The sequence below is a fragment of the Lepidochelys kempii genome, chromosome 6 (genome assembly GCF_965140285.1).
Source record: "Lepidochelys kempii isolate rLepKem1 chromosome 6, rLepKem1.hap1, whole genome shotgun sequence".
Lineage (NCBI taxonomy): Eukaryota > Metazoa > Chordata > Testudines > Cheloniidae > Lepidochelys > Lepidochelys kempii.
This window is the reverse complement of record NC_136385.1, coordinates 8,840,639-8,867,169: the sequence shown is the minus strand read 5'-3', so window position 1 is coordinate 8,867,169 and position 26,531 is coordinate 8,840,639. Positions and strand designations below refer to the sequence as shown.

The following is a 26,531-nucleotide window of genomic DNA, read 5'->3' as shown; positions in this document are numbered from 1 at the left end:
CTGGGGCCAAAACATCTTCCAAGGCAGGGGCTTTCTAAGTAAAGCAGCCTGTCCCTGACTGCCTGTGAGCAGCAGGACTTCCCACTATCTCTGCAGAGCTACGTTTTGTGGGTCCATCCCTGATACGTTTTGATTGCCTGCAGCTCCACCCCGGGTATGCCTCCTACCCTAGGGATTCAGACCGCACCCTTGGTCCTGCGGCTATCATCAGTTCTTGTGTAGAGGGGATTCTATCCCAGCTGGAAACACACCTCTGGACATTTTACCCAGCACAAAGCCTGTGGTAAATGATAATCGTCTCATCTGAGGACATTTTGGTGTCAATCTCATTTAAAGTAATGGGAGACAGCAATCATTTCTAATATGGGAAATTTCAGGATTTTTAAGCCAGGAATAAGGAGATCCTATTGGACTTTTAAAAGAGACCATGTAACTCTAAATTCACAATGTGAGTTGGCAACATGGTATACTGGCCAAGTTCACTTACATCTCACTTATCATGCCTATTACAAGGGTAACCACTGAATACTCTTTTAATCTGTTCTTCTTTATTAGCTAAGGAGACACTAGAGCCCAAAGAAAAATGGAAAAGGAAGAAGAAAAAAGGATGCTTTCCATGTTCCCCATTCTGTAGAAAAAGCAAAGGATCTATAGGTAAGCGGGACTCTTCCCACTTGGTTTGGAGCTCTACTCCTCACTCCCAGGAACTGTGACGGGTGCACTATCGGCAATGCTGGGAGCCTGAAGCAACTCATGGAAATCGGGGCCATCACAGGCAGCTTGTGGGTATAAGAGGATGAGGTTTTTTTGGGTGGGGTGGTAGAAAAGGGACGGATACCTGGGGCGCCTACACCATTCTGCCTCTGATTCCCATTACACTGCGTTCTGCCACATTCCATTAATATCCTCCAGCTGCCCCAGTCCCTGTTCTGCTTCTCACCCCATCTACAGTGGAATCAGGCTTTCATCCTCACTGCCAGGGTGCCAGCAGGGGGAGCTTTGAGACCACAGCAGACACTCACCCTGCTAGCAGTTCAATGCCCGATGCCACGGTGGCCACCAGCAACTGCAAGGAGCAATTGCAGGGAAAGTTTTTTGTCAGCCTCAAGCCCTGGGCGAGAGCATACTCTGTGAGTTCTTTGCAGGCAGATCATGCTCAGTGAGGTTGGCACAGAGAATTTCAGGGATGGAGGGCATTCACTAAGGTTAACTTGGAGCTGTGTGGGGATGGATCATGCTCAGTGAGGATGGAATCTTAGATTTTGGCTGCCAGCTTCTAACAAGCCTCTACTGAGCATGTGCCAAGAGTTATTTTCAGAGGCGTATAAATTGGGTAGTTCTGGAAGAATTTTCTGAGAGACAGCAAAAGGCCCCCTTGCTCCAAATGTCAAATCCCTGTTCTAAAGTATGGAGCTGTTAGACCTTCTCAAAGAAACAGTTGTAATTTTTTTTTAACAGTGGCAAAGCATCACTTCCTGTATAGAGGGGATTCTCCCTCCGCTGGAACCATTCCTCTGGTCCTTTTACCCAGCATAAAGGGTCCAGAGCAGGAATGAAAATATCACCCAGTGCTTTTTTTTTCCCCAGGGAAAAAAGAAATAAAATAAACTCAAGCAAAAAACAAACAAAACGGTCTATCCTGATTTCACTATGTACTTGTACAGTTGCACAAAATCAAAAGTGTATGAAGCTTGCAGAACGTCCCAGTAAAATAGCAATGTGTAACCTGTGTGACATTCAGTAGTCCTATAAATAGGAAAGCACCTCTGAATTTAGAAGACATTTCATTCTACCGTATGACAAAAACATTTTTTTTCTTTTGGTTATAACTGTTATTATTTAACACCTCTTTTTTCTAAATTAACCTGGGTATTGGGCCTCAGTGAGGAATAGAAAAGCCTCCTAAGAAATTTTCACCTGCAACCTTCAGCTGCTTTTAAAATTATTTGAGTGAAACCAAAACAATAATAAAACCCCCACAAACAAACCCAACACTTAATATATTTTTGCAGAAGTAAAGGTTGCATTTTTGCATCTTCATCTATTTCAGATATGGCCCAGGATTTCATAGTAAAATTCCCTACAAATAGCTGAGGACTCCATCTTATACATTGCACTTCTCAGATTATTACAAGGAAATTAGCAGTGATCCTTCCACATTTTCAGTTTGTTTGTATTCACACAAACGGGGAAGAAAATACATGTGTTTGTGTCTAGTGAGAAAGTCAATTATTGATGAAGTACCGATAATTTATTTTCTTTAATTTCACAATCAGATGGTTTAAATCAGGAGCAAGATTCAGCGACACAGAGAGCTCCAAAGTCAAGGCAGAAAGATGTCTTAAAGCTGGAGCAAGAAGGGTACATTGAGCCGGTCCTGGAGCTGGAGGAGACAGAAGGACTTAACGGTATTTCCTCTCATAATTTTTGCACTGTACCTAAATTCAGTGGGTGAAATTCTGGTGCCTTTGAAGTCAATAGAACATAGGACTTGAAGGAATCTCCTCGGTCATCGAATTCAGTCCCTGCTGTCATAGGCAACCCCATGCCATCATTTCATTCATAAACTTTTCAAGCTCCATCTTCAAACTAGTTAGGTTGTTTCCCCCCACTTCTCCTATTGGGTGGCTGTTGAAGAACCTCTCTCCTCCAACAGGAATTTGTCACTGACTTCAGTGGAGCCAGAATTTCACCCAACATGCTTCACTTAAGTTTACAAAAATGATCCATTAGGACCTTCAAAAACCAAATACACATGAGATTGGCCTAAATATCACAAGAGTAAAACGATAATTATACTATACTTCACGGTTTGTAAATTTCTTGTCTGGTTTGTGAGCCTTTAGGGGAAAGCTGCCTCCTGCTTTAGTCTGTGGAGTGCCTTAGGGTCAAATTCAACACTAAACAAATATGCAAACTGCAGACTTCCCCCCCATCTGCTTGAAGATGACTCCCCTTATCTACTCCTAACCCCTGCAAGGGTGGAGCTGCCATTTTGTGCCTCTTCATCTCTCTCCTTTACCCCTATCCTATCCCCTTCCCCTCCCTGCCCCACTAAGTCCCCTCCTCCACTCCACACTCCTCCCATTGCCCCCCAGAGGCTTCTGTCCCCAGTGCCACCTTGCATTCGCTTGCCCCCACATTTTCCCACCCTCTCCCCTGCCCTTATAATATCTTACCCCTCACATTTTCCCTCTTTCACCCCCTATTTCCCTGAGATCTCCTCAGTCCTCCCCCCCACCTCTCTGAATAGCCTCTTCTCCTCATGAGGATGTCTCCTGCTTCCCACGTTCCTCCCAGTTCCTCAGAGTTACTTGTCCAGCCATTAACCACAGAGTCCAGAAAGTGGCCATTGTCTCTGAGGGCACCCTGGCTTCAGTATAATGGAAAACTGTGGGAGATGGCAGCCATCTCTATTTGGGGCAGCCTTACTTTCACATGCAAAGCCTGTAGTGAATGATAGTCGTCTCATCCCAGGGCAGTTTGGCATCAATCTCATTTCAAATAATGGGAGACAGCGATTATTTCTACTATGGGAAATTTCAGGATTTTAAAGCCAGGAATAAGGAGATCCTATTGGACTTTACAAAGACACCATGTAACTCTAAATTCACAATAAGAGTTGGTAACATGGCATACTGTCTAAGTTCACTTACATAGCACTTGTCATGGTTCTTACAAGGGCAACCACTGCGCCCCGTCATGCACACCTCTCTTTAAGAGGGAATCTGGTTGTGGTCTCTCTTCTGGGTTTTTACTGCCCACTCGGGAAAAGAAGTCTGCCATTTGCATGGGCCTTACCGGGTCGGTGGCCAACTTGAAAATCGTAGGGCTGCAGTGAAAGTTACCACCTCATGACCCAGGCATTGATGTCCTTCATAATGTTAAGCAATCGAAGTTGCATGTGGTCAGTGACCAAATGGAAGGGGTTCCCCAGTAGATGATACCTAAGTGCATTGATTGCCTACTTCACCACCAACACCTCCTTTTCTATCGTTGAATACTTCTGCTCTCAGAGAAACAACTTCCTGCTCAAATAAAGAACTGGACGCTCCTCTCCCTCAGCTTCTTGAGAAAACACTGCTCCCAATCCCATTTCTGACACGTCAGTCTGTAATATGAAGGCTCTGTAAAAGTCTGGGTGGAATAGGATGGGATCCCTAGTTAGTCGATCCTTCAGTTCCAGGAAAGCTCTCTCACACTCTGCTGACTACTGTATCTTGTGAAGCTGGAAGCTCTTTTTTAGGTCGGGTAAGGGTGACATGAGCGTTGCAAGGTTTGGCAGAAAGTAGCAATAGTATCCTGCTAGGCCCAAGACTTGGCTTACCGGCCTTTTTGTCATAGGGGCCGGGCAGTCCCCTAAGGCTTGTACTTTATCCAACTGGGGGTGTAGGGTACCTTGGCCCACACTGTACCCCAACTATGTTACCTCTCGCTGCCCAAGATGGCACTTGACTAGGTTGATGGTGTGCCCGGCTTCCCCTATAGCTTGCAAGATGGTTGTGAGGTGTTGGAGATGTTCTTCCCACATGAGGCTGTCTACAACTATATTGTCTATGTAGGCTGCTGCATATAGGTGGTGAGATTGCAGCAGCCTGTCCGTAAGTCACTGAAATGTGGCTGCGGCCGCACAGAAACCAAAAGGCATGGTGACTAACTGATACAGTCCAAACGGGGTGTGACCAGCAGTGCGAGGGGAAGCCCTCACTGGAAATGCCAATGTCAGGGCAGGCTGCAAAGGGGAGAGCAGATACTCCCCAGACTGGTGGGTAACACTGAAGTTAAACTCCCCAACCAGTCACAAACTGTGCTTCCAATCCCCCACACTGGTTATCAAGAAGCAAAAATGAAATCACACAGCCCCTTAATTGCATTCCAGTCTCTGGCTCCCAATCAACACCTACGTCCAGTACAGTGAGAAGTTATCTAAAAACTCTGCTCACATATACAAAATGTTCTTCTGACCCCAAAGGGTCAGCCATGTCACCAGGCCAGTATAGGTTTGGATACTACCCAAAATACCACTCTGCCAGCCAGGTTTATTATAAAGAAAAAAGAAAGAACAAGAAGATAGATGTTAAATGGTAAAGCAGTTACATATATACAAAGATTTGAAAGTCCATATATCAGGCTCCTATCAGTACTTGTGAGTTTGCTGGCTTGAATGTCCCTCTGGAACACAACCCCAGCTAGGATGGGTCATTCAGTCCTTTGTTCAGAGCTTCATTTTGTAGCAAAGTTCATCCAGAGATAAGAAGCAGGACTGAAGACAAAATGGAGAAGATGCAGCTGCCTTTTATAGTCTTTTGTCATGCAGCCTGTGCTTCCTTTGTTCCAAACACAAGCTGCCCTACACATGGCTTGAAAGCCTTAGAGTTCTGTCCATAGGCATGCCCCTGCCAGAAAATGACCACATGGTGACAGGGATGCTGGAAGATGGGGAGGCCAAGGGGCCATGACCCTCCGCCTTTTTGCCATGGGCCCAGCCCCCTGCTCCTCTTACTCTGGGAGAAAGAGACTTCTTTTAGTCTTTTCTCTTCACCCTTCTTGGCCAATACCAGATACCTTTGTAGGACCCTCTCGTAAAGTTTAGCCTTTTCAGAGTCTGATAAACTGGATCTTTCAAGAACGTCTTTCATCTCTGAATCCAATTGGTGAGGAGGTGTGGTTCTGATATTTTCTTCATCACTAGAGGCATGTTTCATCACTAGAGGCGTGTTTGTTCTAGCTGATGGCTAGGAACGAGGTACAATTTTTCAACCATTTTATTTAAAATGCCTGACAGCAAAACTCAACAAATGTTTGATAAAACCCCTGATCTGTTTTACAATCATCTTTTATTCTTTTGAGGAACAGGTTTTTGTAATCGCTCAGTGTTTTACTAATCCCCCATTTTCTTTTTAGCATGCTTACTTGTTAGGGTTTCTGGGGGACTTTTCCTTTTACAGAGTTGAGTGCTATTTCAGAGCTGGCCACTACCAGGTTGTCAGAGGCTGAGCACAGAATAACCTTCCTTTGATGCGGTCTGGCTTTGATGAGGAGTTTCAAAAGAGCTAGGTTTCTGTGTACATGGCTAGACATGCTTATCAGGGGGATGCTCTTTTTTTTTAAAATGGCTAAGGATTGTTAAAAAAATTACTACTTTTCTGTTTTTTTCAAGGTGTATACATAGGGCCAGTCTGGGGGAGAAATGCTTGTTCTTAACCTGTAGGCTTCGGGTGCTAAAACATTTAAATCCACCAGCAGAAACTTCTGGGCTTTTTGATAGCATCCTCAAAAGCCTCCCAAAAGAATTGTGTTTTCCCAGGGTACGTTTGCCATGCCTGGGTTGTAACTTGCAGTTTATCTCCATGGTTTTAAAGAGAACCATATACTTTGTTTTTAAAATAATCATTTGTCTTTTTTCCCCTGGCAAAACACATTTTGCACAATGTACAAAATACTCAGCTTCCTGTGGTGTATGTATTTTGTAAAGGCTTTCTCAATTTCACTGCTTTCAGAAGAAGACTTCTTCAAGTCATCTCTAATAAATATGCCTTGTGAAAAGGAAAAAATACTTTTTTTTCCTTCAAAAATGGTCAACAGTGCCAAATGTGTATGTGTCAACATATGAAACTGGAGGACAAAAGAGGGTGTGGAAACCTGTAAAAATATATATATTGATGAATCCTATTGAGCTGTATACTACTAATGTCTAGAGTGAAAATATATAAAAAACCCACAACGGGTTTTCACCTCAGTCCCCGGAAAAATCATGGAGCAGGTCCTCAAAGATTCAATCTTGAAGCACTTGCATGAGAGGAAAGTGATCAGGAACAGTCAGCATGGATTCACCAAGGGAAGGTCATGCCTGACTAATCTAATCGCCTTCTATGATGAGATTACTGGTTCTGTGGATGAAGGGAAAGCAGTGGATGTGTTGTTTCTTGACTTTAGCAAAGGTTTTGACATGGTCTCCCACAGTATTCTTGTCAGCAAGTTAAAGAAGTATGGGCTGGATGAATGCACTATAAGGTGGGTAGAAAGTTGGCTAGATTGTCGGGCTCAACGGGTAGTGATCAATGGCTCCATGTCTAGTTGGCAGCCGGTGTCAAGTGGAATGCCCCAGGGGTCAGTCCTGGGGCCGGTTTTGTTCAATATCTTCATAAATGATCTGGAGGATGGTGTGGATTGCAGTCTCATCAAATTTGCGGATGATACTAAACTGGGTGGAGTGGTTGATACGCTGGAGGGCAGGGATAGGATACAGAGGGACCTAGACAAATTGGAGGATTGGGCCAAAAGAAATCTGATGAGGTTTAATAAGGATAAGTGCAGGGTCCTGCACTTAGGACGGAAAAACCCAATGCACAGCTACAGACTAGGGACCGAATGGCTAGGCAGCAGTTCTGCGGAAAAGGACCTAGGGGTGACAGTGGACGAGAAGCTGGATATGAGTCAGCAGTGTGCCCTTGTTGCCAAGAAGGCCAGTGGCATTTTGGGATGTATAAGTAGGGGCATAGCGAGCAGATCGAGGGACGTGATCGTCCCCCTCTATTTGACATTGGTGAGGCCTCATCTGAAGTACTGTGTCCAGTTTTGGGCCCCACACTACAAGAAGGATGTGGATAAATTGGAGAGAGTCCAGCGAAGGGCAACAAAAATGATTAGGAGTCTGGAACACATGACCTATGAGGAGAGGCTGAGGGAACTGGGATTGTTTAGTCTGCAGAAGAGAAGAATGAGGGGGGATTTGATAGGTGCTTTCAACTACCTGAGAGGTGGTTCCAGAGAGGATGGTTCTAGACTATTCTCAGTGGTAGAAGAGGACAGGAGAAGGAGTAATGGTCTCAAGTTGCAGTGGGGGAGGTTTAGGTTGGATATTAGGAAAAACTTTTTCACTCGGAGGGTGGTGAAACACTGGAATGCGTTCCCTTTGGAGGTGGTAGAATCTCCTTCCTTAGAAGTTTTCACGGTCAGGCTTGACAAAGCCCTGGCTGGGATGATTTAATTGGGGATTGGTCCTGCTTTGAGCAGGGGGTTGGACTAGATGACCTCCTGAGGTCCCTTCCAACCCTGATATTCTATGATTCTATGATTCTATGAACGTGTGATTGATGACACCATCAGAATCTGCAGGTCCTCGTTAGAGCTGCATGCCCCAGTCCCCCTCAGCTGAGTTTCTGGGTTGTCTCCATAGTTTCTCTCCTCCCCAAGCTCATGTGACTCAAGAGGGGGGATGGAACTGCATGGACTTGAGGACTGAGGAAAGGTACCATAATGTGCCTAAATAAGCCAACTACCATCAGTTCGCAATTTCAGTAACTGATTTACTGCACACTGGAAAGGCCATGACCACATTATAGAGGAAGAATAATGTATGTAAAATAGGTTTCAGAGTAGCAGCCGTGTTAGTCTGTATTCGCAAAAAGAAAAGGAGGACTTGTGTCACCTTAGAGACGAACAAATGTATTTGAGCATATAAATAAATTTGTTAGTCTCTAAGGTGCCACAAGTATTTAAAATACTTAGTTTTAAAACAACGTTTAATTTTTAATGTTGAACTCCTCAATTTCATTGAAGGTCAGGTAGGATGGGTATCTGAGGTGGACACACATTGAGTATATATCCCAAACAATTCAGAAATGCCAATTTTGGGAAAAAGCAATCCAAAATATTTCTGTGTCCAGTGTATCCATAAGCATTTTTTTAAAGAAATAATGTATTGAGGTTGAGCTGCTAAAAGCATGTTCTCTACCTGTTGATTTGAACCCATCACTTTCCTCTTTGAATCCCTCTGCTCACTCCTCATCTGATATTCAATCAGATTTAAATTATTGGTCACCTTTTCAAGGAAACTCTGTCTCCTACCTAGACGAGCTTTACCTTGTAAAGAATTCCATTTCATTGTGGCAGACAAGAGTAAATGTTGACCACAGTCTTTGTCCTGTAGCGTTAGTTGATTTTTTAGATACACTAGGCCAAGGCCATTGAGCACCTTGAAGATAAAGACCAAGATTTTGAACTTGAATAGTCCTGCATTTCAACCCTTGGAGTGTTCACTTGGTGCATGGGGAATGGGATTTTTTTAATCACGAGGCATTTGTGTTTCATCAAAGAAGAAAATCTTCTACAAAGGAACAGCTGTTGTGAAATCAGGTTTTCACCAAACGTTACTCCTGGAGGAATTCTGTACTACTGTAGGCATGCATAATTAATGAGCCATGCATATCTTTAATTTTTTTGTGTAGAAAAAAAAAGCTTCTGCCAAAATGTTGCTGCATTCCACCTTTTGCCCACCAGAGGGCACTGTGTCACAAGAACAGCAGCAGATACTCGCAGAAAATAATAATTACCACCGGGGGGGGCACGGGAGAAAACCTTTTGTAGTGATAAGCAAGGCGGGCCATTTCCAGAAGTTATCAAGAATGGTTTTCTTCCCCACACCCTCCGCCCCCACTCTCCTGCTGGTAATAGCTCATCTTAAGTGAGTGTGTATGATAACACCCATTTTTTTCATGTTCTGTGTGTACATAAATCTCCTCACTGTATTTTCCACTGAATGCATCCAATGAAGTGAGCTGTAGCTCACGAAAGCTTATTCTCAAATAAATTGGTTAGTCTCTAAGGTGCCAGAAGGACTCCTTTTCTTTTTGCGAATACAGACTAACACGGCTGCTACTCTGAAACCTGTCAATATTCCTAGAGATGATTCTCAGATTTCTGACAAGCATAGGGTTGTCTGCAGTGTAGATGTAGCTGGGTAGATCCCAGGATATTGGAAAGCCAATGTGGGTGAGGTAATATCTTTTCTTAGACCAACTTCTGTTGGTGAGAGTGACAAGCTTTTGAGCCACAAAGAGCTCTTCTTCAGGTCTGGGAACATTACTCCCAATGTCAGAGCAAAATGCAAGATGGAACAGATTATTTAGCATAAGTAGTTAGCAAATATTGTAAGGGACCATTCAAAGTAGAATGGGCCATTAGCACCTCTGCAAACATAGGAAAAAAAGAAGGGGTTAGTGGATTACAGATTGTTTTAATAAACCATAAATCTAGTGTCTCTGTTCAATCCATGATGTCCATAATCCATGATTTGGTGTCCAGCAGACTAATGAATGTAAGCTCCCTGGTTCTTCTTTTGAAAATGCTGTGCAAGTTGCCTTTGAGGATTGGGTCTGATAGGTCAGATATAGAGTGATTACTTTATGAAAAGTGTTCACCCACAGGTGATAGGGTGTTTTTGTCTTTTATCATTTTCCTGTGTATATTCATTTGAGTTTATAATGCTTATCTGTTTCATCCATATAATCATTATTCAGGCATTTAGTGCACTGGATGAAGTGTGCTACATGTGATAGGCATGTATAAGATCCTGGGATCTTGAAAGGTGTTTTGTGTGGAATGTTGATCATTATAGTAATGGAGATATGTCTGCAAGTTTTGCATCTATAGTTCTGGCAGAGTCTGGTGCTGCTTTGAGTGGGTGTGTCCTGGTCTGTGGGGAGCTTGCTCTTGATGACGAGGGTTACCTGGGGTTTTGAGAACCCACAGCAGGGGCAACTTAACTATTTCACTCCATGCAGTGTCAGGAATCAATCAATAGGAACACAGCACTTCTGTCTGATCAAGGATTAAATGCAAGTAAGTATGCTCTTATCTAACACTGCAGTTTATTAGATTTAAGCATACAGAGACATAAGCAATAGGTTTAGAACATCCCAGATCTTTTTCCTAAGATCTGGAATGGTATTGTGTAATTAACAGCAGGTTTGCAGTGGCCAGCTGCTCACCCACCAGGGAGAAAGGGTGTCAGAAAAAAGTGTCTCAAGATGGCTTCAGAGGACTGCTCCACAATATACTCTATTAGCTAATCTTTTATAACTAACTTCTACAAAACACATAGGTCATAATGACCCCAACTGGATCATCTCTTTTCTAACTTTCAGTCAACTTTTCATATCAGAGGTGCCTAGATTCAAAGTTTTCCAACCACCAAGGTTTTCAGTCTCAGTTGTTTACTTGTCTGTCCCCTCCTCCCATTCTGATTAGCAAAAAACTATCAGCTAGATATGACCTCGCTTCTAAAAGCCTGTCTCCAAATTAACCCTTAACTATGTGGTGTTCTATTTCATTAATTTCTATTGGCAGAATGCACATAATATGGTTGCAATTAGTTTGATCACATAATGGGGTATACACATCCCTCAAACCAGGGCAACAATGAGTTTCAAGAGATTGTTCGAAGACCAGAAGAGATGGTTCTTGAAATATTTCTTTCATGATGGGGTACCCATCAAGTATGGGGTGTAGTTGTTTACACCCATTGGTGGTTACACTAGCTTTACTGTATGGGTTCCAGTGTGGGGTGGTAGGTGACAAATAGGGGTATGCAGTCAGAAGGGGGTTTATTTCTGTATTGAAGCAGATTCTCCTGGGGTATTTGGGTGGCCTGTTGCATGATGCAATCTACTTCTCTGATGAAGTGTCCTTGTTTGGTGAAGGTGGTTTTAAGTGAACATAAGAACAGCCATACTGGGTCAGACCAAAGTCCATCTAGCTCAGTGTTCTGTCTTCTGACAGAGGCCAATGCCAGGTGCTTCAGAAGGAATGAATAAAAAAGGTAATCATCAAGTGATCCATCCCCTGTCACCCATTCCCAACTTCTGGCAAAGAGAGGCTAGGGACACCATCCCTGCCCATCCTGGCTAATAGTCATTGATGGACCTATCTTCCATCAATTTACCTAGGTCTTTTTTGACCACGGTTATAGTTTTGGCCTTCACAATATCGACAACAAGTGTGTTAAGCCAGGAATAGTCAATAGGTGGACCGTGGGCCAAATCCGGAATGCGAGATGCTTTTGAATGGACCCCACAATGTTTTTATTTCTTTATTATCATTATGGGGTTTTAAACATTTTTTTCTTGGATTCTGGACCTTGACTGTACCTTGACCAAGAAATTTGGACCTTGACAAAAATAGGCTATCCCTTCATTAAGGTATATATCACTTACTTTCTCCTCAGAGCACATTCTGTGGTATCTGAGTGCCTGGCTGTCAATAACATATTTCTTGGTATGGTTGGGGTGGTTACTAGATCTATGAAGGTAGGTGTGGTGATCCATGGGTTTCTTGCATATGGTTGTCTGTAGGGTTCCATTGCTGAAGCTGATTGTGGTGTCCAGAAGTTGATGCTAGTGTGGGAAAGCTCCAGAGAGAGTTTAATGGATGGGTGGTGGTTGTTGAAGTTGTGGTGGAAGTCTGAGGGAGTTTAAGCTGTCTTCCCATAGGATGAAAATTTCTCAGGTATATCACTGGTTTCATGATGCACTTCTCCAGAAATTCTTCTTCAGGATGACCCATGAAGAGGTTAGCATATTGGGGAGCCATCCTAGTACCCCTGGCTGTTCTCATGCTTTGGACAAAATGTTTATTGCTGAAGGTAAATCTATGACAGGCGAGGATGAACTGGATGAGTTTGGCTATGTGTTTGGGATGGATAATTGATGGTTGTCCATTGTCTTTTAAATATTTGGGGCAGGCAGCTATCCTGTCATTGTGAGGGATATTGGTGTATAGGAAAGTGACATCCATGGTGGCAAGGATGGTATTCTGAGGAAGGTTGTTAATACTGTGGAGTAGAGTAGGGCTCAAATGTACTTGAGCCATCCAGCTACTGTGAGAGTGGACTGTCTGGAAAGACTCTTGCCTAGGCTCACAGCCCATGCACGTTTCAATCTCTTTGGCTCATGAGTGTTTGCATGCAGTGTTCTAGAAAGACAAAGGTTTCCTTTAATAGATGTTTTCAGTTTTGCTTCCTCAAACGGGCAGTCAGTGCCACACACTGGCTGAAATAAATGCTGAGTGACTGAGATCAAGTAGGGGATCTTGAGCTGTGTGGTGCACAATCCCCTCCATTATAAGACTGCTGATTTTGCAAAATGCTGTGTTTTTGACGAGCTGTGCCTAGGGAACTCCTTGCTCAAATGACCCCAAAATTTGGGTCACTAACCCTATCCTGTTCCCCCATGAGACAACAAATTTCAAGACAGTCCAAGTAAGCATACAGATCTTACAGCACTAAGAAGAAATAACATTTAAGTAGAAAGGGCTTCTCAACCTAAACTAAAGCAGAGCTGGTGCTTCATTATACAATCATAGGCCTGGAAGTGACATTGAGAGGTCATCAAGTCCAGTCCCCTGCCCTCAAGGCAGGACCAAGCACCATATAGACCACCCCTGACAGGTGTTTGTCTAACCTGCTCTTAAAAATCTCCAATGACGGAGATTCCACAACCTCCCTAGCCAATTTATTCCAGTGCTTAACCACCCTGACAGTTCGGACATTAGGAAAAATTTCCTCTCAAAACTTCCCTTGCTGCAATTTAAGCCAATTGCTTCTTGTCCAATCATCAGAGGATAGGAAAATAATTTTTCTTCCTCCTCCTTAAAACAACCTTTTAGGTACTTGAAAACTGTTATCATGTCCCTTCTCAGTCTTCTCTTTTCCAGACTAAACAAACCCAATTTTTTCAATCTTCCCTCATAGGTCATGCTTTCTAGATCTTGAATCATTTTTGTTGCTCTTCTCTGGACTTTTTCCAGTTTGTCCACATCTTTACTGAAATGTGGCACCCAGAACTGGACACAATACTCCAGCTGAGGCATAATCAACGTGGACTGGAGCAGAAGAATTACTTTGCATGTCTTGCTTACAACACTCCTGCTAATACATCCCAGAATGATGTTTGGTTTTTTTTGCAACAGTCTTACACTGTTAACTCATATTTAGCTTGTGGTCCACTCTGACCTCTTGATCCCTTTTTTGCAGTAATCCTTCCCAGGCAGTCATTTTCCATTTTGTACATGTACAACTGATTGTTCCTTCCTAAGTGGAATACTTTGCATTTGTTCTTATTGAATTTCGTCCTAGTTACCTCAGACCATTTCTCCAGTTTGTCCAGCTCTTTTTCAATTATAATCCTATCCTCCAAAGCACTTGCAACTCCTCCCACCTTGGTATCGTCTGCAAATTTTATAAGTGTACTCTCTATGCCATTATCTAAATCATTGATGACTATATTGAACAGAACTAGACCCAGAACTGATCCTTGCAGAAGCCGACTCGTTGTGCCCTTCCAGCATGACTGTGAGCCATTGATAACTACTCTGGGAATGGTTATCCAACCAGTTATGCACCAACCTTATAATAGCTCCATCTAGGTTGTATTTCCCTAGTTTTTTAATGAGAAGGTCATTTGAGACTATATCAGATGCCTTACTAAAGTCTCGATATACCACATCTACCGCTTCCCCCCATCCACACGGCCGTCACCCTGTCAAAGAAAACTATCGAGTCAGTTTGATATGATTTGTTCTTGACAAATCCATGCTGACTATTACATATTGCCTTATTATCTTCTAGATGTTTGCAAATTGATTCCTTCATTATTTGCTCCATTATCTTTCCGGGTCCAGAAGTTAAGCTGACTGGTCTGTAATTCCCTGGGTTGTCCTTATTTCCCTTTTTATAGATAGGCACTATATGTGCCCTTTTCCAGTCTTCTGGAATATCACCCGTCTTCCATGACTTTTCAAAGATAATAGCTAATGGCTCAGATATCTCCTCAGTCAGCTCCTTGTGTATTCTAGGATGCACTTCATTGGGCTCTAGTGACTTGAAGACATCTCACTTGTCTAAGTAATTTTCACCTTGCTCTTTCCTGTTTTGAACCTACCCCATTTTCACTGGTGTTCACTATGTTAGGTGTCCAATCGCCACCAACCTTCTTGGTGAAAACCGAAACAAAGAAGTCATTAAGCACGTCTGCCATTTCCACATTTTCTGTTATTGGTTTTTTGTCTTCTTTGAGTAATGGGCCTACTCTGTCCTTGGTCTTCCTCTTGCTTCTAATGTATTTGTAGAATGTTTTCTTGTTACCCTTTATGTCCCTAGCTTGTTTGATTTCCTTTTGTGCCTTGGCCTTTCTAATTTTGCCCCTACATACTTGTGTTGTTTGTTTGTATTCGTCCTTTGTCATCTGACCTAGTTTCCACTTTTTGTAGGACTCTTTTTTTTATTTTTAGATCATGGAAGATCTCCTGGTTAAGCCAGGGTGGTCTCTTGCCATTCTTCCTATCTTTCCTGTGCAGTGGAATAGTTTGCTCTTGTGACCTTAATAATGTCTCTATAACACATAATAAATGGGTTAATCGTTTATCAGGTCCAAATACCCTAACACTGCACCGGAGACATTACCGTACCAGGACTGGCCTGGAGGTGTCTTAGCATTAGCTCCCCAGGTTGCAATGTGGGTAAATTTGCTTTGTAAGTAATGACAGTCCTCACAGCTCCCCAAAAGGAGAGAGGAAGTAGCGTGAGTGAAGGGACTGATTTGGTCGCTGGGAGGTAAGCAAAGCCACAGTGCTGTTAGCTACACCTGTAAAAGACATGTCCCAGCAAAGAGATGGAGGAAGATATGAAGAAAATCAAAAATGAAGGCGTAACCCAGAAGGTGTAATCTGCACTGACTGCTGAAAGGGAAATAAAGGGTCAGATCCTCCGGATGAGCCATTGATGCCCAGCACAGCTCAGGGTGAGGGGTGAAGGCTACCATCACAGCCACCTGATCCTCAGACTGCCAGGCACCAGTCTGATCCTGAGCAGCAGCTTAGAGCAGCCAAGGGATCATTCCAGCTTCTGGGATCACCACAGAGACAGGGTCCTGAGTCTATGCCCCCTCCTCCAGTAGCTGTGAGCTGCGATGTCATAGAGCTGTTTATACTGGAAGATTTTCTAGGAAATTCTCAGTTGGCCACTTAAGCCATTTTAAAGTGGACTCTGCACTGCACTGAGGATAAGGATTGGGATCAAAAAATGCAAACCAACCTCACATTAGCGGAGTTCAAAGTGGGCCAGAACTATGTTTTATTTGTATAGAAGTAATCCCATTGGCTTCATTTTTGTTATATCAATATAAGTAAGAGAAGAATTGAACCCAGGATGTATAAGTCATCTGTTACTTACTGGGTACTGCTTTTCTTTAAATTACAAACATCAGGCTGTCTATGGAATGAGTAAACTGTATATAAAGTCACCATTTTCTACTCTGAAATTTTGGTTTGTTTTAACTTCCTTCTGCAGAAAGAAGTAAAGCATTTCAAGATGTTCTGTCCAGATTAAACCTGGAGAAGCACAGAAGCATCAAGATCAGGCTGAGGGATGTCCTGGAGATTTGCCCAGAAAGCATCAAGAACAAGATTCCAGAGGCATTAGATGATTTACCTTGGCATTTCCTGAGGAAGGTCATGGCTCTGAATGGGACGGCCAGAAATACAAGCATTGGGCACAAGGCTCCTGCAGAAGAAATGGGTGATTATGAGGAGAAGCTGCATATTGATGGCACTTTCTGTTTTAGTGACACTGAGATGAAAATTTCTCTGCAACCTCTTGATGTTCTCTGTGCTGTTCTGCTTTGCTCAGACAGCTTCCTAAAGCAGGAGATCCTGTCCAAAATGTCCATGTGCCAGTTTGCCTTTCCTCTGCTGCTACTCACCCTTGACACCCCCAAGTGCACCCTAATACTGTGGGCCATGAGGGACATTGTGCGGAAGTGGAGGCCGCACTCCCTGGCAGAGAACAGAGGGTTCAGAGAGGAGAGCTTGATGCTCACGTCAATGCCAACCATTTCTTTTGTGTGGATGGGGAGCTGCAGCTTCTCCAAGTCCCACCTCCTCAATGAGGTTCTCAGCCCCTCCCAGCAGCACCACGATTTCTTTATCAGTGCGGGACATGGAGTCTGGGAACTTCCTTCGGAAAATCGCAGATGGGCTGGTTGAGATTGCCTGGTATTTCCCTGGGGGGATGGAAAATTCTGATCTTTTCCCAGAACCCATTGCAGTTACAAATCTGCGTGGAGACATTGAGTCCCACTGGCTACAGTTTAGCTTTTGAACAGAGGTCTCCTCCGCAGTGTTCATAGTTACCGAGAGCATCGGTGAGAGAGAATAGGCACTGATATCATCTTGGAAAGAATCCAGCTCTAAATATTACTTCATCCTCAACTACAAGAATAAGAAACCCAAAGAAACTCTGGGATTCCTTAATAAGCTGTCCTCAGTGTTGAAGCTGAGCAAATCACAGCTACTGGTGAAAGATCGTACCATGAATAATGCAGGATTTGTGAAAAAGGTGCAGTCCACCATAGGAACCATAGTGAATTCATCTCTGAAGACAGTGAGTTTGGAAGCCATGGCTGTGACGGCACCTGACCTAGGAATCCTGGTGAATGAGGACTGTCAGGCATGTCAATGTGTGAGCAAATATACTGAAGAAATCACTGCAGAAATAAGAGATGGGGCAAAATACAAAAGGGAAATGTTGAGCCTGCAAGGAGACCTATGGAAAAACTTGGCTAAAGTGGAAGAAGAGATGTGCCGAATGAAAAGGCAAGGGGTCATGGCCATTGAAGACTATAAATCTGCGCTGAAACAGAAATGGTTAGAGATACGCAGACAGCAGAATCAGTGTGACCGTACTAATGGTTTGACTAAGTTCATCAAGGGAATAGTACAGCTGAAGCCAGTGGAGAAACATTACTTTCTGAAATGGATGAAATTTATCCTGGATAATATTGCGAGGCGAATCTTTCTAAAATGCGGGCGGACTATAAAGAGAAATGTGAAACTCCAGGAGTGGACCAAAAACAGCTGGAGGAATTAGATGAATTAATATCTGATAGTTCCTTGGGGGTGGAGTATTTCATGCGTGAGTTGGGGCAGTTCTATGAAGCTGAATGCTCAATGGTTAAAGAAGGGAAAATGGAAGAAAGCCAAAGACATTTCACCCGTCTCCCATGCATAGCAGCTGACCTGATGCTGGAAGGGTTTCCTGTTTAGCTGACCGATGGAGATGCCTCCAATATCCCCATGAACTTGGTAGTAGAGGTTCTAACTCATCTCCATATCAGGCTAGGGGATAGATCCAGAATGGTGGTTATAACAGTGCTGAGAGTGCAGAGCACTGGGAAATCCATCCTCTCAACACCATGTTCGGCCTGCAGTTTGCAGTGAGTAGCGGTCGAAGTGCGCGAGGAGCCTTCATGACGCTCATTAAAGTTACAGAAGCTGTTCAGGAGCCGCTTGGCTGTGATTTCATCCTGGTGATAGACACTGAAGGTCTGAAGGCCCCTGAACTAACAGCACTGGAAGACAGTTATCAACATGACAATGAGCTGGCCACCCTGGTGATTGGACTGAGTGACGTCACCATCGTTAACATGGCCATGGAGAATGCCACAGAAATGAAGGATGTTCTGCAAATTGTGGTCCAGGCATTTCTCAGAATGGAGGAAATAGGAAAACAGCCAAACTGCCAGTTTGTGCACCAGAACGTCAGTGATGTGTCTGCTCATGTTCAAAATATGAGGGACAGGAAACACCTCCTGGAGCAGCTGAATGAAATGACCAAAGCTGCAGCAAGGATGGAAAAGCAAAGCAGGGAAATGACATTTTCTGATATTATGGAGTATGACCCAGAAAAACACAATTGGTACATACCTGGCTTGTGGCATGAAGTCCCTCCCATGGCTCCCGTAAACACTGGATACAGTGAGAGGGTGTGAAAGCTAAAGAAATACCTGTTTGAATTCATAGAGAACCGTTCATGGAAAAGAGCTGGAAAGGATATTCCTGATTTTATTGTATGGTTGAAGAGCTTGTGGAAGTCAGTGAAACATGAGAACTTCATCTTTAGCTTTAGAAACAGCCTTGTAGCTGAAGCCTATAACCTGCTGTCTGTGAAGTATTCTGAATGGCAATGGGGTTTCCGCAAGGAGATGTATCTCTGGATATCTGAAAAAGAAACTTTTATCTAGAATCAGCTGCCAGAGACACTAGAGGGTGATCTCTTTCACAGCTTAAAAATGGAAGCACAAGGGAAACTACAGCAGGGAGAACAGAAGCTCTTGAATAACTTAGAACAGTATTTGAAAGGTGAAGCTCCAAATTTGAACCTGATAGAAAAGTACAGAGAAGATTTCAAAAGGAGCACGAATAGCCTCAAAAGAGAACTTGAAAATTATTCAACCAGTAACTGTGAGGAAGCAATTCGAATACGAAGAGGACAGCGCAAGATAGACAATATCCAGTCTGGGTACAAGCAGAAAATTGAAGGGGAAGTTGCCAGACTCTTGGCTGAATGCCGAAACAGAGAAGATAAACTCGACCATGAGAAACTGAAGAAAGAATTTGAAACGATGTGACGAGAAACCTTGTCAGAGTTAACGCTCTGTACTTTACAGAAATGTCAAGTTGTTCAAGATATGGATCTCCAGCTGAGAAAGGATCTGAAGCACAGAGCGGGTGCTGTCAGACAGATACTGCAACATGCAAAAAGCCTGCTGGATTATAGAATGAAGTCTTTCACAATGAAGAAGGAATACTTAAACCTAAAATGGACCAGAGCAGTTGTAGAATACTTCTCACAGGAATGTTACTGTAAAACTGAAGAGCTTGCTCTATCTTTAATGACTGAATGCAAGAAATACATTGAAGAAAAAGTTAAATCCAAAACAGACTATGATGAAACCTATTGTGGAGAACTGCTGCATATGGTTAATGAGAGGTTAAAAGAGGAGGAGATTGAGAAACTTCACACTTCTCCTTTGTTTGAAGTTGACCTGAAGCGTCACGTTTGGGGGAAGCAGCTTGGGCATTTCAGAAGATGCATGAAGATTTTATCAAAGAAAACGATCCTCAGCAACGTCTGGAGAAGCTGAAACCTCATTATTTCTCCATATTTACTGATCTCTATTTGGAAAAGAAAGAGAGCCAAACAAGGGTGAGGAATTTCTGTGATCAGTGTCTCAAACCTGCCCTGGTGGGTTATGTCAACAAAAGGCTCGGACTAGAAATAGTTGACAATATTCTCAGCAGTGAACAGGCCCTTGAATACGCCAGCCGAAGCTTCTTTCAGTTCTTTTTGCTAAAGAAGCTGCTGGAAGAGATGAACTTTGGCAACTATGTGAAATACATAAGTAACTATGAAGAGTTTGTCAAATCCTGGATACAGAGATGTCTGATAGACCACTATGGAGGGAAGGCAAGTTTGAGAGATTTGGAGAAAGGGATTCTATCCGGAATAATAAATAAAATCAAGGGAGTTCTGAAAAACTCCATAAATAAAAACAATAACACAGTTTCTGCCTTTTTAGACAGCTTTTGCAAAGAGCTGCAGCAGGACCTGGCCATTTCCAGCAATAGCTTAGTTGGAGTACAGTTTAAAACCACAGCAAAAATTGAGCAGCTTTCTGGTAACATTGAAATCTTCCTTCTGGAGCTGGAACAACAAATCTTAACCCAGTTTAATCATTTGGAACTTGAGACCAAACTCTCCAGCCTGCCAGTGAAACCCCAGGATGAGATCTTCAAGCGAGTGTTTGGCTGTGGGAAGCAGTGTCCGTTCTGTGAAGCCCCCTGTGAAGCAGGAGGCACTGACCATAAAGAGCATTTTGTATCTGTCCATCGACCCAAAGGGTTAGGGAACTTCAGGGATTGTGATTCACAAAAGCTTGAGCATTCCATATGCTCCTCTGATGTGGTTTCCAATCGTGAATTCCGAACTGCAGCCGCAGATGGGAAATTTCATCCCTACAAAGATTACCGCCATTACTACCCAGACTGGCGCATTCAGCCTGATCCCAGCATTGATGCTTCTGATTTCCGGAAATTTGTTTTCAAATCATTCAATGACCAGTTAGCTAGAGCGTATGGTGCTAAAGCAGCAGAACTTCCAGGAGACTGGAAAAATATAATGAAAGAGCAGGCGCTGAAGAGCCTAAAGGAAGCATTTTACATGAAATAATAGACATGCCAAGAGTCTCTTTAAATAGGATACACTTCAACAAAACAAAACCCTTAATTAAAAAAAAAAACGGAATATGAACAAATCTGACAGCCTGTACCATTTTTTAAATTGAAAACTAAAAACAAAAAATCAATTGCAGGTCACATCTTCCAGTTAGTGCAAGGCTGCTGCACAGGAACAGCCATACCAAAGCAAACTGATAGTCCGTGTATCCCTGTGTCCTTGCTGAACCAGAATAACAGCCCATCTAGCCTGGTATCCCCACCTCTCTGCAGTACTGGATCAGACCAATCACCCATATAGCCTAGTATCCCACATCCTTGCTGTATTGGATCAGACCTAAAGGCCATCTAGCTCGGTATCTCATCTCCCTGCTGTACTGGATCAAACCAGTGATCCATCCTGTCTCTGACAGTGGCCATTACAAAATGTCTCAGTGGGAGGTGCAAGAAACCATCTAATGGAAATTGTATAGAAACGTTTTTAGAGGAGAAGCTTCTTCCTAACGTAACTATGTAAACAGGGTCCGAATGAGTTCTCCCATGACAGCTAGCTGTTAGCGGGAGAGACTTTAGGAGGAAATTGTATTTACATGAACTCACCTACTCTGCCTAGATATCCATCAGATATAGAGGTGTTGCTCAAAGTGATCAATATTGACTTGTGTTGGGTTACAAATCACTTTAGTACTGAATGAAGGGGTAGTGAAATGCTGTTGTCAGTGTTGTTGTATTTATTGTATGAGTAAAGGGGAGCAGAACTGTGCTTAACCTGTCTCAAATGAGGGGTCACCCACAGCTGAAAGGACTCATTAAGCCAGGTGCTCGAATGCCTGACTCCTGTGAAGGTAAGAGGGGTGAGGAGAGGTATCTCTGCCAGGAGGAGTGAACTCTCCCTAAGGGTCCCTGGTCAGGTTTAACCTGTTTCTCCCCACTGTTCAGAAGATAGGGCCTTTTGTTATTTTAAGTGCTCAAAAGAGCTGACAATTACTTGTGGCAGGACAGCATTTCTGCCCAGCCTAATAGCTGAAAATCACTAAGGACTTGGCTACACTTGTGAGTTAGAGTGCATTAAAACAGCCCCAGGCACCCTAACTCACGATGCATCCACACTGGCAAGGCACGTAGAGCACCTGGACTTTGTAGCGGGAGTGCCCCTGCTAATCCACCTCCACCAGAAGCATAACGCTTGGTGCGTCTCGGCTGAAACGCCCCAGCGTCAGTGTGAACGAGGTGTTGCATTACTGCACTCTGATCGGCCTCCAGAAATTTTTCCTTTCCACATAGAATCATAGGACTGGAAGGGACCTTGAGAGATCATCAAATCCAGGGGTTCTCAACCTTTTTCTTGCTGAGGCCCCATTCAACATCCTATAAAAACAACAGCGCCCAGCAGCGGGGAAACATGGGCTCCAGGCCAGGGGGACACACTTGGGCATAGGCATAGTTTTACTTCTATTTTTGGGGGGGTTGGGGGGAGGAAGGCCTGGCAGGGCTCATTCCAGCTCCACACAGCAGGGTGCAGGAAGGATGTGCCATCTCCACCCCCTGTCTCACTCAGGAGGTCACCCAGCTAGTCTGGGCTCTGGGGGGATGCAACCAAAAATATAACTGAAAGGGGGGACTCAGTTCAAAAAGTTTGAAAACCGCTCAGGTGCGGGCAGGAGGTTATTTAGGGGCTGTGTGAAATGAGGGGAGTAGCTCACGGTGCAGGAAGGGAATAGCTAAGGGCTGTGTATGGGCAGGGGGTAGCTATGGGCTGTATGCATGCAGGGGGGCTTCCAGTGCAATGCCCAGCTTCAGGGGCAAGGCACTGGGACTCCCGGCTTCAGCCTCCCTGCTGCTCCTGGCTTGTGGGGGAGGGGAGGTTTGCTGGCTCGAGCGCCGCGTTGCTCCTGGCTTGGAGGGGATGTGGGGACCCTGCCAGCTTCAGCCTCACCTAGCTTCTGGCTGCGACACTCACGGCTTGGGGGGCATGGGGAGGGCACCACAGGCTTCAGCCCCGCGCTGCTCCTAACTAGGGCAGGGGGCCCACTGGCTTCAGACCTGCACTGCTCCTGGCTTAGGAGGAAGGGGGGCCCCCAGGCTTCAGCACTGGGGCTCCAGGTTTCAGCCGTGGGGCTCTGCGGCCCCCCTGAAAGGGCTCACTGACCCCCGGCTGAGAACCACTGATCTAATCCAGTCCCCTGCACTCATGGCATGACTAAGCATTATCTAGATCATCCCAGACAGGTGTTTGTTTAACCTACTCTAAAAAATCTCCACTGATGGAGATTCCGGAACCCCACAGGCAATTTATTTCAGTGCTTAACCACCCTGACAGGAAGTTAGCCATTGATAGCTACTCTCTGGAAATGGTTTTCCACCAGTTTTGCACGCATCTTATAGTAGCTCCATCTAAGTTGTCTTTCCCTAGTTTGTTTATGGGAAGGTCAGGTGAGACTGCATCAAAAGCCTTACTACCGTCAACATATACCACATCTACAGCTTCTCCCCATCCACAAGGCTCGTTACCCTGTCAAAGAAAGCTATCAGGTTGGTTTGACAGGATTTGTTCTTGACAAATCCATGCTGACTATTACTTATCACCTTATTATCTTCCAGATGTTTGCAAATTTAGAGCTTAATTATTTGCTCCATTATCTTTCCAGGTACAGAAGTTAAGCTGACTGGTCTGTATTTCCCCAGGTTGTCCTTATTTCCCTTTTTATAGATGCCCTTTTCAAGTCTTCTGAAATCTCTCCCGTTTTCCATGACTTTTCAAAGATAATCACTTATGGCTCAGATATCTCCTCAGTCAGCTTCTTGAGTATTCTAGGATGCATTTCATCAGGCCCTGGTGACCTGAAGACATCTAATTGGTCTAAATAATTTTTTACTTGTTCTTTTCCTATTTTATCCTCGGATCCCACCTCACTTTCACTGGCATTCAGTATACTAGATGTCCAATTACCACTAACCCTCTTCTTGAACACTGAAACAAAGAAGTCATTAAGCACCGCTGCCATTTCCACATTTTCTGTTATTGTTTTTTTCCTCTTCATTGAGTAATGGGCCTACCCTGTCCTTGATCTTCCTCTTGCTTCTAACGTAGTTGTAGAATGTTTTCTTGTCACCCTTTATGTCTCTAGCTATGATCTGTTTTGTTTCTTGGCCTTTCTCAGTCACAGCTCAGTAGTGACCTGGCCCTGCCATACCAGCTTCCTGGCTGGGAGCACGTCCCTGGGAGCTGGAGGAGAGCAGAAAGATATCGGTGTCCCGAAGCAGCTGCTCTTGCCCTGCGAGTCATGCTCTCTGATGAAGGACAGTCTGAACCTGAGCTCAAACCCTTTCAGTTTCTTCTTGGTTCACGACTGGATACAAATAGAGCCTGTGATGGTGCCAAGGGTCACAGGAGAGGGGGATGATGTGCGCTCTTTAGGGATGTGACTTCTTCTCTTCTGCCAATTTTCTGTCAACCCAGAGGGACACCGGCCAGCGGCTCTCCCCAGAATACTTATTGAAATGTCTGACTTACCATAAGCGTCCACTGCATAACACAGACGCTTCGTTGGGGGAGGGGATCTCTTTAGATTCTCACACAGACTGTGAGGTAGATACGAGGCTGGCCAGGCTAGGGCATTAGCTCTCGCCACTCAGGAGCATCCTCTGCAGGTGGTGTCTTGCCCACAATTACCTGCCCTTTTCCAAGCTCCACCACATTAGGCCCTGCATCCCTCCCAGACCATGGTGCACTTTCCTGGGGTACCGCCCTCTGGCGGTGCCCCACTCTCTGGGTGCTGCCCCTCCAGGGAACTGGCTACCCCTAATCCCACCACTCGCCTCAGTGACCCACTGCCGTTCTTCACCTAGCCCCCTTCCCTCAGGGGCAAACTGCAGTCTGAACTGGCCACTCATCATCAGTAAGGGGGTGGATCTGCTGCCTCTTCCTCCCCTGGCTGCCCCTCTGCAGCCCTAATACCTCCTCCAGGCCCTGTATCAGGCCCTCAGCCTGGGAGTTGGTCAGGCCAGAGCTACCCTAGCTCCCCCTGACCTTCCCCAGCACTGCTCTGTCCAAGTACCTTTCCCTGTCTAGGCAGCCAGCCCCATCATCTCATTCAGTTTTCTCATTTTTTTCAACAGTCACCCTGTGCAGCCTCTTACATCCTGCCATATCAGTACCCTGACACAGGCCTGTGGATAAGGCTGATGTTGCAAACTTTATGTTCTGGGTTTAGTGTATGTGTCGAAGGGGGTCACACACTAAGTTGCTACTGTCGGGTGAACTTATTTCACACCCCAGAGGATCCTCACATCCCTCCATTCCCTCACATCCCTCGCACAAGCTTCCTGCATGCCACGCTCCCATGCCCCTCTATTTCAGGGGCTCTCTGTGCCCCCCAAAGTCCCTCCTCCTCCCATACTACCCCCCGTTTCCCCCTCCAATGACAGCAGCTCTGTGTGACTCCCATTCCCCCCATACCAGGGGCTTTGTGTACCCCATTCCTCACTCCCCCCATTCCTCCCCCAATAGCAGGGGTTCTGAATGTGCTCCCATTCCCCTACCCCCCCACGCATTCTTCTTCACTCCCTCCATACCGGAGTTCCCTAATCTTCCCCCCACCAGGAGCTCTGTGTGCCCCCTATTACTCCCTCCCTCTAAACCAGGGCCTCCCTTCACTCTCAGGCCAGGAGCTCTGTCTGCCCCCCATTCCCAACTTCCCTCCATGCTAGGGGTGCTATGTGCCCCCTTCCCCCTATACCAGGTTCTCCTAATTTCATGCTGTCTGGAGTGGCTCACAACTGTGAGTGCCAATCTCAGGGCAGACTGTCAGAAAATAGGGCAGAGAGCCCAACATGGTGGTGTGTTTTATAATTAGGGTGACCATATTTCCCTATGCTGGATATGAACACCTCGTAAAATTACTCGTGAGTTCACTGGCAATCAGTCAGAACTATGCAGTACAAACATTCAAATTAGCATCAAGTTGACTGAGCCTCCATTAAAAAGAAATACTGCCTAGTTGGATTCTTTTTATTTATCTTCTTATCTTTAAGGCTTTAGGGTTCACATTTAGGGGTGTGTGACACCCCCCCACACACACCTTCCCACGCCTGCAGGGTGAGGTGACGCACACACACGCCCATACACCTCTCTCACACGGGTGTATGTGTGTGTGACTGACGGACTCGACCCTTTCCCTGCCTGGTGCTCTTTGCCCTCCATGCCTTGCTGGGCCCCCGGGTCAGACCTGCCTCTCCTGGTACCTGGTGCCACATCTTACCAAGGCAACACATGGATGGGGGCACGCAGGGTCACATGCCTCCCCCCATTTCTGCCAGGGCTTATACCAAAATGTGGCATGTGGCCACCAGCAGCCTATTGGCACTGTGCAGGAGGGAAGGGATAGGAGCTGCTTCCAGCCACAGGGGAGGAGTAGAGAGGAAATGATGACCTGGCCCTCGTCTTTGCAGAGCTATTCTCATCTTGTTCCCCCCACCCCCACCGTGGCTGGAAGCAGCTTGTCCCTTCCTGCCCACACAGTATCATAAAGCAGCTAAGACTCCATGCTTCTGCTGGCCACCAACATAACCTAGATGCCTTCTGTCCCCCCCGGCTACAGCGTGGGAAGGAAGGGGTTAAGCCTTAAGAATGCACTGTGCACCAGGGCCCAGGTAACCTGATTGCAGAGGCTTCAGAGAAC

At 44.9% G+C, this 26,531-nt stretch overlaps 1 pseudogene; it reads left to right on the top strand.

Annotated features, from left to right (window-relative positions):
• Positions 1-20,845, top strand: part of LOC140904800 (up-regulator of cell proliferation pseudogene) — a 72,822-nt pseudogene extending 51,977 nt beyond the window's left edge.
• Positions 20,846-26,531: the final 5,686 nt, after the last annotated feature.